This window comes from Phascolarctos cinereus, unplaced genomic scaffold (assembly GCF_003287225.1).
Source record: "Phascolarctos cinereus isolate Bilbo 61053 unplaced genomic scaffold, phaCin_HiC Scaffold_5;HRSCAF=322, whole genome shotgun sequence".
Classification (NCBI taxonomy): Eukaryota; Metazoa; Chordata; class Mammalia; order Diprotodontia; family Phascolarctidae; genus Phascolarctos; species Phascolarctos cinereus.
Window position 1 is genome coordinate 243,327,520 of NW_027555958.1, and position 11,984 is coordinate 243,339,503.

Genomic DNA, 11,984 nt, shown 5'->3' on the forward strand with positions numbered 1-11,984 from the left:
CAAATACACCTAAAATGGCACAACAACAACAAGTAGGTACTATTATCATTCCAATTTTAACAATAGACAAACTGAGTCTCAGAGAGGCTAAAATACTTGCCCAAGGTAATACAGCTAGTACAACTAGGAGTGAAACTTGAACCCAGATCTAATGTAACTAATGCTTTTTTCAATATTGGGCACAAACACATAATGAGATTTGAGAGTAGAAGGGGGTGCCTAGGTTTGTGATCATAGAAGCAAAGGTTCAGAGCTAGAAGGAATATTAGAGGCTAACTAGTCTACTTCAATCAACTAATCCATAAGCATTTATTAAGAGCCTACTATGTGCCAGGCCCTGGGGCTAAGCTTGTTTTACATTTGAAATGTCTTGTCTAAAGTTATATAGCCATAAGTGTCAGAGGTAGAATTTAAATCCAGGTCCTTTGAACAGAGTTACTCTGGACCATCCCCAGTATTACACTAACTTCCCTTTCTTTGGTGTCAGGAATTCCTGGTGAGGGGGACTTTCCCTACCAACACAGCTCAGTAAAGTTTGCACCTCAGTCTTAGGAAGTTGCCTGGGAGAACTCAGATGCCAAGTCCCTGGCCTCAGGTAGCATATAATTGAGGAGTCCTGGGTGAGGAATGCTTGGCAGTGGGGGCTCAGGGGAGAGAGAAAGAGCTCTGTGAGCAGGGGCAGTCATGGAGTCAAAAGCTTCATGGGGAAGGTGGGGCTTGGAAGATGGAGAGGAGTTGGCTAGGTGGTGGAGAGAAGAAGGAGAATGGGCACAGGGGGATGGGACTATCCTGAGCAAAAGCAATCTCTTTTGGGATTGGTCCCAGACTGCCCCAACAAACCTTAGGGAAGTTGGTCTGCTCTTTACCCCCACCCTCCTTGCCAGCTGAACTGTGCACTCCTCCCTTTGCCTGTCGCCTGGCCTCTCTGTGCCACTCAGTACCAAGAGCCTGACTGGCATGGGAGGACTAGTGGGCAGGAGGGGCTTTTAAATGTTAATTATTTTTTGACGTCTGGAGCTTGTGACATCCATCCTAATGACATTTGGCCAGAGGCTGATAGCCCCCGGAAATGTGGAGCAAAGAAGGATGATAAGTTGTTTTAAATTGCCTAGTGGCAAAGGAGGCAGGAAAATCCTGAGTCTTCAAGAAATGGGAGAAGAGGAGAGGAGGGAGAAAGGGAGGAGGAGAAGGGAAAGAGAAAAGGAGGGAAGAAGGGGAGGAAGAGCCTGCTTCTTCCAGGTGGCTAATGAGTCTGGGATAATGGAGGGGCTGCACAGGATAGAGGCTACAGTCTGTGGGATGCCAGAGCTGGAAGAAACCTTGGAGGCCATGGATTTAAGTTGGAACAAATCTTGGAGATCATTGGATCTCTAAATCTAGAGGCAGAAGGGACCTCAAAGGCCAGCTAGCCAAGCAGATGACACTTTTCATAAGCAACTATTGCAATCTAGGCACTATGCTAAGATGCTGAGAATGCAAATACAAAAATGAGACAGTCTTAGATTAAATATGTCCCATTAGTATTGAAAACCATTCGGTGGACTGTTTTTGTACAGACACTTGGGTGAATTCCCAGAAGGGGGCCTCAGTGGCTTTTCTTAGAAATTAAACCTAGAGGCCATAAACTTAAGGCATTCATTCCCCTCAAGAAGAGAAATGGGCTAAAAATTAAAACAGGTTTACAAAGGGGTTAATGATTAGATGACAGATTCATAAAGGGCTATAAGGGCAGCTCTTAAGGGCTATTTGGGGCTATATCCCTTGCCTTTCTATTTCTCTTTCATGATGTCAAGAGAGCAATAATAGCCTTCCCAAGATCCCTTGGGGTCCCAGTTACTAGACTTGGGGGGAAACCATGGAATGGATCCAAGGTGGGAATTCCAATGGGATTATATTCTAAAGACTCAAAATTCCACTGGAAGAGGGAGCATAAAGCTAAAGGATGGGGACAGAGGGAGAGAGAATACTCACTCAGGCCTGGATACAAGATGGTGCTAGAAGTCTGGCATTTTCTTGGCTTTGTATATATTTGATATTTACTTATCTGTGTTTGTGTTGTTCCCCACCCCCAATGGAATGCTGGCTACCTGAGGACAGGGACCATTTCCTTTTTTTGTCTTTGAAAACCCAGTGCCCAGGACAGAATCTGGCACACCGTGGAAGTTCAAACAATGCTTGTCGAATGAGCTAATGAATGATGTTTAGCCTTTATTAACCACTAAGCCCTGCTAGTCACATCACAAAGACCCAAATAGCCATTAGTCCTGACTTCTGGGCTCAAGGAGTCCAGTCTTACTGGGTGATTTATGGGTCTTCTCCACTGGCTGTCATCTCATTTCTGCTGGCCATTCATTTTGAGAAATGCCCTGCCTGGGGCTGGTTATTGTTTAAGCTGGCTTCTCCCTATCATGGCTGTTTTTATATGATGTTCTCACCAAGGAGGTTGGGGAAGGGTCCAAAATGGAACCCCATTAGAGATGGGGATGCCCTGGTGGTTGCCATAAACTGGATACTTTTGGCTCTTATTTAAAGGTTGCAGGATAAATCCAGACAACCTCAGACAGCTGCTTACTTGTATTTTCAAGCTCTTATGTTTTTGAAGAAATACTTACCTCCTATGTTCAGACATCATCAGTTTTGGATGGGTTAAAACAAGTGGGACAGCCTGGGAATATTCTGAGGGCATTTGGTTTGCTCATCGGAAGATCTGGGTTGGAGTCCCAGCTCTGTTATTGGCTGTGTGAGTCTTAGCAAATCACTTTATGTCCTCATCTGTAAAATGGCACTCATAATACACTACCTACCTCAAAGTGGGTTGTGAGAAAAATGCTTGGTAGGCTTAAAGAAGTCAGACAGAGAGCCTTGACTTGTGATTTCATTGGTATATATGCTTGGAAGCATCCTGAACCAATTCATTCATTCATTCAGTCAGTCAACAAACATCGATTAAGTGCTTACTATGTGCCAGGCATTGTGCTAAGTGCTGGGAATACAACTAAGCAAAAAGAAAGACAGTTCCTGCTCTCTGGGGGAGGCGGAAGACAACAAATAAAAAGGAAGCTGAAAACAAGAGGGAAAGGAGGTAGCTAGAGGGTGGGAAGGAGATACAGTCTTAGAGAGTTGCCTCAGATATTGAGTGGCTCAAAGTCACACAGCCAATATGTGTCAGAAAGAGGTTTCAAACCTTCATGTTCCTGACTCCAAGTACAATACCACATAGCAGGCCCTGACTAATACTTGTTTGTTGATTGATTCCTAAAGTCAGAAATAGAAATTAAACCCAGGTCTTCCTGGCTCTGAGACTGCTTCTCTATTAATTAATGCCAGGCTTCTCCTTTAAAGACCTCAAAGCATAAAGAATATGAGTTATTATGATTACGAAATCACCCCTTTGACACTGGAGGCAATGTAAAGAAAGAGCAGCTGCCCTCCAGATGCTTGGAGAATAGAGGAAGGGGGGCAGCTAGGTGGCGCAGGGATAGAGCACTGGTCCTGGATTCAGGAGGACCTGAGCTCAAATCCGGCCTGAGACACTTACTAGCTGAGTGACCCTGGGCAAGTCTCTTAACCCCATTGCCTAGCCAAAAAAAAAAAAGAGTGAGAGAGAGAGAGAGAGAGAGAGAGAGAGAGAGAGAGAGAGAGAGAGAGAGAGAGAGAGAGAGAATAGAGTAAGGGCAGCATGAGAGAGCTGGGTACCACCTTTGGAAGAACAAATACTCAGATGCAGGGGCATTGACTGTATAAACCCCTTCTCTGAATTTCTTTAAGAACACCCTTGATTCCTGGTAGTCTGGGATAGTCTAGGGCTGAGCCCCTAGGAGGAAATCAGTGTTGATCACCTTGGGGGGAGGGGTAGACTTTTCCCTGAGGGCCGTGTAGATTTGGGGCCAAGGTGGTCCAGCCTCCCGGAACAGGTTCTGTGCGGTGGGGTAATTCCTCAAATTCCAGCCAAAGAATTCTTCTGCAGGGAGAAAACAGCTTGCAGAGATGGGCAGTTCTGAATTCAATGTTGCAGACCAGCGGGACTGGAGCTGGGCCTTTTCTACGCGTGACTCCTCCGAAGCAGCACACCAGGCACTGCTTTTGGCCACAGCTTGCCCTGCGGGTCCTTGGAAAGTCACTGATCAGCCCTGTTAGGTAGGGCCAGAGAGTGTAGTGGAGAGAACACTGGCTGAAGAGTCAGAAGGCCTGGGTCCTATTCTGAATACTAACACTAACTGCCTGTGTGACCTTTGGAAGTTATTTTTAATAATAATAGCTAACATTTATACAGCACTTATTATGTGCCAAGCGCTTTATAGTGATTGTTATTCAGTTGTGTCCAACTCTTCATGACCTCATTTGGGGTTTTCTTGGCAAAGAGACTGGAGTGGTTTGCCATTTCCTCCTCCAGCTCATTTTACAGAGGAGGAAATGGAGGTAAACAGGGTTAAGTGACTTGTCCAGGGTCACATATCGAGGAAGTGTCTGAAGCCAGATTTGAACTCAGGTCTTTCTTACTCCAGACCTGGCATTCTATATACTGTGTCACCTAGCTAAGGGGGATAAGTGTGGGTTGGAGCAATCAGGGAAGGCCTCACAGAGAAACAGGAAGCTGACTTTGTCCTGGGCCTTGAAGCACATCCTAAACCATGGAGGAACTTCAATCTCGGTTTGCCAAAAAATTCAGCAATCTGTCAGCCAACAGTCATTTTTTTCCCTTTGCAAACAAAAGGAACTCCCTCCTTGGAGTCCCACCAGGTTTAGCTATTGCTGGGGCGAGCGTATTAGCCTCAGCAAAAATAGATACCCGTTACCAGGGTGTGAGTGGCCTGGTTGGATTATTTTGTTTTCAGCAATCTGTAGCCTAATTTCTTTTCTGTTTCTTTCATTCATTCATTCATTCATTCACTCCTTCAACAAATACTTATTCCTCACCATAGGATCACATGGTACAAAGGGAGTTTGGAGATCATCTAATCCAGTTCTCTCCTTTTACAGAAGTGACTCTCAAGGAACCTCATAGTTTAGTTGGGGGAAACAAGTCACTCATGGGAAGAGATAAATAATGCAAGAGAACGGTGTAATAACAGTTCTTCCAAACAATCTTGCGAAGTAGGTAGAGTAAATACTATTATTCCCATTTTACATATGAGACCACTGAGTCTTAAAGGGTTGAAGAGACTGAGTACAGGACATTGAGCTAGAAAGGGCCTTAGAGACCATCCAGTTCTACCCCACTTAATATTTCAGAAGAGGAATTCAGGTGTCTCCTGACTCTAAGGCAATGTATGATAATGTCAGAGGGAGGGAGGGGAGGGGAGAGAGACAGAGAGACAGAGAGACAGAGAGACAGAGACAGAGAAAGAGAGATGAGAGAAAGAGAGAGATAAAAGAGTGAGAGAGAGAGGAGAGAAAGAAAGGCAGAGACAGAGAGAGAGAGAGGAAAGAGAGAGAAAAAAGAGAGAGGAGAGAAAGAGAGATAAGGAGGGAGAGAGAGAAACATGTTTGTGGGCTGGCCCAGTCAGGGAGTAGTACTTGAGATGAACCTTGAAGGATAAGCAAGATTCAGATCAAGAGAATGGTGCCGAGGTCCCACTGGGGCAAAGAAAGAGTGGGTGTAGAGCTATCAGACTGTGTTCCTTTTCAAATGTCTGGGGAAAGACAGATTCCCACTCTGGGCTCTCTTCCATGTAGATACTAGTATGCTGTAAAGGGAGGTTATATTGTGGATGCAAGGCACTCAACAGGCAAGCCCCCTGTTGGAAGAACTAAGTTATTTCTTGTGCTTCCCTTGTCCACATGGGGAGCATTAGAGGGAGGCAAGGGCACAGATGCAGAGGCTGCTTTGCAAACCTCTGCCAACTTACACTACTACCCCCTCCCCCCTTCTACTTCCCTGGCACTGAGCTCCATCTCCGGGACAAGGACAGTCACACGTCAAGGCTCTAATTGAAGCCATTTCTGCAGGCTGGGAGGGAGATGCACTTGCAATTCTAAAAGGTCTGGGTGGCTTTCTCCCCTACTGCTGCCATCTCCAACTAGGAGGCGCCTGAAGGGGATTTCAACCAAATTTCTTCAGGGAGGCCCTAGTGCGTATCTTCCCCTGACTCCCTAACCTGTTGAATAAATCCTCAGCTCCCACCCCAAAGCTGACCAGTCCCACCCACCTGTTGAGCCTTTGGAGAATGGTGTTTCAGGCAGACCCAAGGATGGTTGGGATACCATCAGCACAGTTACGAGAGACCTCAGTGTGTGTGTGGTGTGGGATTGTAGAACCTAGGTCCTCTTCTGAGGACAGGAGGTGCAAAGTAAAGTGATGTACACCAGAATTGACTAGGGTCAGTGATTCTAGTCCTGGCTTGGTCAAGAACTAGTGACCTTTGGGCAGATCAGAACCATAAAATGCCAGAGCTTGGAAGGGATTCTAAAAATCACCCCGTCTAATAGTCTTCATTCAGCAAATAGGGGAGAATGAGAACAGGTGACTTGTTGAAGACCCTGCAGACACTTTCTTCATCCACCAATTGGGGATGACAACCCCTGCTCTGGCTTTGGAATAGGGTTATAGTCAGGTAAGGGATGGGAAAGCTTCTTTGACATGTCGGATGCACTCTGGCTTGCAAATGCACATAAAAAATGAGATGCACTCTAACACGTGCAGATGTGTGTGAGGAAATGGGGGGTGCTAGGGGCTTTCTTGGTAATGTGTGGGTTTTCCTGAGGTCTGGCACATAGCATAGTGCATGGGGCCTTGGTAGTCTCTCCGAGTGCTTAATTGTTCCCTTTGGCGGATGTTAGGGAGTGGGGGATGGGGTGGGGTGGGCGAGATGGCAAACGAGTTCCGGAGGCATTTGTATTGTGATAGAAGTGGGCAGTGCGGGGGAAAACAGACCTTGGAATGAAATCAAACAAAATCAGGGAGGCAGGAGACTGGAGTTCCACTTGTACTCATAACTAGCCCTGTGACCTTGGGCAAGTCACTTTTCTCAGCCTCTATTTCCTCATCTGTGAAACGGGGATTTTCCTTGCTCTTCCTACTACACAGAATGCTGCCGCTGTGAAATTCAATTGAGACAATGGTTTCAAAAAATCGCCTGCGCTATCTACATAAATGTAAGCTGTTATTGTGAGCCTGAGGAGAGATGCCAGGACAGGGCAGGGGGCCTATGGTAACATAAATGGCACATATTTGTAGATATACGCGGCGGCTTTTCAGGAGAGAAAGATGAGATGGCGAACAGGGATGAAGACACAGCGTGGTGAAGGGGGTGTGGGAGCTGGGAAGGACGGAAGGTGAGGGACCCTTTGATTTCTCTCTTCTAAAGGTGTGTGTGGGAGGTAGGCCCCCGATAGCCTACCCTTAAAAGGGCGTCCGGAAGCCCTGCTGCACGGCCGCCTCGCCCCGCACTTCTAACGCAAACTTGCACTGTTCCCGCCCCGAGTGCGGTGTGTGCAGCTCAGCAGATGTTATCGGTGGGGCTGAGCGGGCTGCAGCTCTCAATCTCTCAATCTCTCTCTCTCAATCTCTCTCTCTCTCTCTCTCTCTCTCTCTCTCTCTCTCTCTCTCTCTCTCTTCTCTCTCTCTCTCTCTTTCTCTCTCCTCTCTCCCTCACCCCCTCCCCGTCTCTCTCGCTCCCCCCCCCCCTCTCTCTCTCTCTCTCTCACTCGCTAGCTCACTCGCATTTTTCGCCTGCTGTTGCTGCGGCGCTGCCGGCCGCCTGAAGCTTCGCTCCCCCTTTCCTCTCGCTCTCTGCTTCCTTCCCAGTCCGCGGACGTCTCGCCAGGACCCAGTTCCCCACGGCGGCGGCTTCACCTGCTCCCGCCGGCTAGGACTTCTGGGTCCCTCAGCCACTGGAAAAGGGGATCTCCTTCCCTCTTTCTCTCTCCGTGTCTCTCCCTCTCTCGCGCTCTCTTGTCTCGTTCGCTCGCTCTTTTCTTCTGCACTGAGGCAGCTGAATGCTGCGCGCCCGCCAGCTCGGCGGCCCCGAGCAGAGCTGCTGCTGCCCTCTCAGCTCCGCTGCGTCCCGGCTGGCTCAGAGCTGAGCGCCGCCTCCACCGCCGGGGCTCCGGGCCGCAGGGGCTGAGCCCAGGGGGCATTCCGCCTCTGCCTCCGCCCTAGGGTAAGGCGGGCGGCTCTGGTGGACGCGGCTCCAGGTAGCGGCTCTCCTCCCTCGCCAGCCCAGGGTAAGTTGTGGCCGGAGGGAGCCCGAGCTGGAGCAGGGAGCTGGGCAGGGCTGGAGGGGAACCGGCGAGCTGGAGCGGGGCTGGGCTTAAAGGGATCCGGACGGGTGGGCTACTGTGCCCTCGGACCCTGGACTGCCTGCCCCTTGGGGCTTCAGGCTGCGGCGGGGGAACCCGGACGCTGGTGAGGTTCCCTCTCGGCGGTTTCTAGCCAGAGCGCCTAGAGCTGTTTCACTCCAGGCTGCTCGGGGCTGCCAGGAGGAGGTGGACTAGGACTGGGGCTTGCGGGGGAGGGGGTGGAGGGTTTGGATGGGGTAGATAGGGGCAGGAGTAGTGGTGGGGCCGGGAAGCCTGTGAGCCGGGGCTGGGGTGAAGGGGTGGAGGGAGGGAGGGGCTGCATTGGAACGAGAATGCCTTCCCTGTGGGGGCACTGCCGGCTTCCTCGCTTCCCCCGGGAGTGAAGGGGCGTCAGATTCTTCAATCAGGATTGAGGAGGAAAGGGGGAGGGTCATGTCAGCTCCTTCATTTCGGGGGGGGGGCAGGTCGTGCCAATTTCCTCAGTCTGGATAGGGGCATCTTGCTTGCTACTTGAGTCCGGATTGGCGGCGGCGGCTGGGGTGTGTGTGGGGGTACATTCCAATTTCCTCATTCTGGTGTATAGCGGGGGTGGGGGTGTCCGTGCCACCTTCGTGAGTCCGGATTTTTGCGGGGTTCCATGAAAATTTATTGTCTGGATGGGGGGGCGTTGTTGCCAACCTCTTCGGTCGGGAATTGGGGATGAGGGGTGGGGTCTATGTCAGTGCTTTCAGGTGGGGGTGAAGGCGTTCCCGACCCTCCTTTTTTGCCGGAGGCGGGGGCACGGGGCATTACCAGGGAAAGGAAGGGGGGAATTCTCTTTCTTTTGCCGCCTGGTCTGGCGGCGTAGACAACTCCAGGGGTCAGCAGTGGCAGTTCTGTCAGTCCGGGAGGGCAGTGACAGCGCCTTGCTTTTCCTCGTTTTTTTCTCTATCTGGCTCTGTCTCCCTAGCCCGGTTCTCGGGCCGCCGGACAGCTGCGGGCTTTTCTGAGCAGACTGACTCCCGCGCTCTCTCCCGCAGCCCTACCTCCGCTCTGTTATGTGCGCTCTTTCCCCCATTTCCCTGGAGTTCCCTGGACCTGGCCTGGGTGTCTGGTGGGGGGGGAGGTAAGGTTTCCTCAGTAGAGGGTTCTGTATGGGTTATCTGGACTTATCGTGCCCCATCCCATCCCCATCCTCAGCTTCTCCCTTTCTCCCACAGAGCCTTGCAATTACCCAGGCCCGGGGTTAGACTGTCCCTTTCCCACCTTCTCCAGTGCTCTGATGGGGCTGGGCTGTCTGTAAGGGATCTGTGTGTGGTGAGGGAAATGCCCCCTTATCAAGGAAATCTGAGGAGATTTTGGTTGATATAGGTGGGAAGGGGGCTTGAAAGGCAGGGGAAATTGAGCCACCATCCCAACAGCTCCCTTTTCACAGTAGGCATGGGGTGATTCCTCCTTCCCCATATATACTTCCCTTTGCCACAGAGACTTTCTGTCCCTGTTATAGGTGCTTTTCCATCACGTGTACACCAAGTCCCCTTTCCCTCACTTTTCCCTATTAGAATGCCTGTTTTTTTTGGGGGTGGGGTGGGCGGAAGAGGGTGGTGATGGGGAGGTAGGATTGGCAGGGAACAAATTTGAAAATTAGAGACATACTGATCTGTGTCTTTTCAAATGTAGTGACCCTGAGACCACACCTGTTCCCTGCCATAGTTGAGAGATGGGGAGGGAGAGAGAGAGAAAGAGAGAGAGAGAGAGAGAGAGAGAGAGAGAGAGAGAGAGAGAGAGAGAGAGAGAGAGAGAGAGAGTGTATAGGGTCAAGTCTTCTCTTCCTTGTGAAGTTAGGAGGTGCAGGAGTTGGAGGTCATTTTAGGCCTGGTGACCTCAGCTCAGGAATGATGATGGTGGTAGTCGTGGACTACTGAAAATACAGGGAACTGGATAAGAGGAGGAGGAGACAGCTGCTGAGGAAGGATCCAGACCCTCTTGTTGCCAGGCCTGCTTGGTCCTAGCTCAATACAGAAAAATCATATTAATCTCATGTTTGTAGACTCTTCATCCTTTGAAAAATGCATTTGTAACTCAGCCTCCCTTCATCTAGCCCAGCTGCCTAACATGAAGCAGTTTCTGACCCTTACCTTTGTTCCAGGACACTTAGCTTGGGCTGAGACAGTGAACCCCACAGAATCAACCCCAAGCTACTCAAACACATAGGACTGAATTTATGGAAAAATAAATACCCAGGATGGGGGGGCATGGAAAATGGAATTTTCCAGTATCATAAATATGTACATTTTTTAAAAGAGTATGAAAAAGTGTTCCTCATTACACATCTCCCTATCTCTCCTACTCTATGTACCTGCCCACCTTACCTTTTATAGCTTTGTCCCTGGGTGTATGGCTCTGGAAGGCTGGTATGGGTTAGGATCCTATAATTAGAGGAGTTAAAGTCCAAAGGGACCTTAGAGATCATCTAGTCCAACCATCCCATTTTACAGGTGAGTAAATTGAGACCTGAAGAGAGAGGGAAGTGATTTTCTTAAGGTCCCAGTGACTGAAACAGTTGAGGCCAGAAGCTGAATTTCCTGGTCCTGGTGCTTTTTCACTACTAGATACTTCTTTTTGACTGGAGGGTGCCATCACAGGCTAAGAAAGAGAAACTTATGCCTGAAGGCCTAGATGTGGTTCAAGGGAAGTTGCCTTAGAGACCTACTCAGAGGCTTTGTTAGCCCCTGGTCAAGAAGTGGTTTCTTCTTTGGGGGATAGAATGAAGAGGAAATCCATGGAGAAAATGTGGTTTGCGGTTTGGGCTAGGCCAAATCCATTGGACAGCTAATCCTTGAGTCTACAGGTGGCTAAGGGAAGGTTCTCTTTCTGATGTAGTCTGAACTCTATGTGTGTTGGCCCAGAGGAGAGTCGTGAGCTAGGTAAAGCTTATCTTCTGGCCTCCTTCACTTTCCAAAGCCATGGACAGGTACAGACTTCCTGTGTTCTTTTCTTAGTCATTTGCTGCCTCTTTCAATTTCAGTGTCTCCTGAGCCCCAAATGCCCTCAAACCAGTGCCAGTTCCTCTGGCTTTCTTCGAGACTCAGCTGAAGGGCCACCTCCTACATGGAGTTCTTCTTGATCAACTCGGTTGTTGGTGTCCCCCACCACATTCTGTGCACTTATTTTGTACTTATCCTCTATTTACTTATCTGTGAGCAGGTTGTATCTCCTTAGTAGAATGGAAGCTTCTTGAGGGCAGGGACTGACTTCCGATCTCACTTTTGTATTAACATCACCAACGACCAGCATAGGTATAGACCAGGATTTCCTTTCCCCCAAGACCAACTCCACCCCTCACCTAGGCTTGGGATATTAAGTAGTCAGTCTCCACCAATGAGAAGAGTTATTAAAATGAGCTTTGAGCTATAGATTACAATGATATACGGCACATTGCAGGCGCTTAAGAAATACTTGTTGAAAGATTGGTTCAAGTGCAGGCTATATTACTGACTAGCTCTGTGATCTTGGGCAAGTCACTAGAATACATTTCCCTCTTCTTTAAAATGATAGGATTAGATAGATGATCTAAGATCTCTAAGATTCCAGTTCTAACACTCCAGTCACTGAGTTCTAAGAGGAAAGTGTCTGATAACCCAATTTACTCAGAGATGTTAGGCACTTAATGCGTTTTATATATATATATATTTTTTTCTCAGCATTTGCATTAAAGTATATTTTTTGCTTTTACATCACCATCATTTCCAAACATATCCTGT

At 48.9% G+C, this 11,984-nt stretch overlaps 1 protein-coding gene across 1 annotated transcript in view; it reads left to right on the plus strand.

Annotated features, from left to right (window-relative positions):
- The first annotated feature begins 7,652 nt into the window (after positions 1–7,652).
- Positions 7,653–11,984, plus strand: part of GRM4 (glutamate metabotropic receptor 4) — a 326,984-nt gene continuing 322,652 nt past the window's right edge. Inside the window, 1 exon segment of the mRNA XM_020999609.2 lies at positions 7,653–8,166. The gene's annotated coding sequence lies outside the window, so the exon portion shown is untranslated.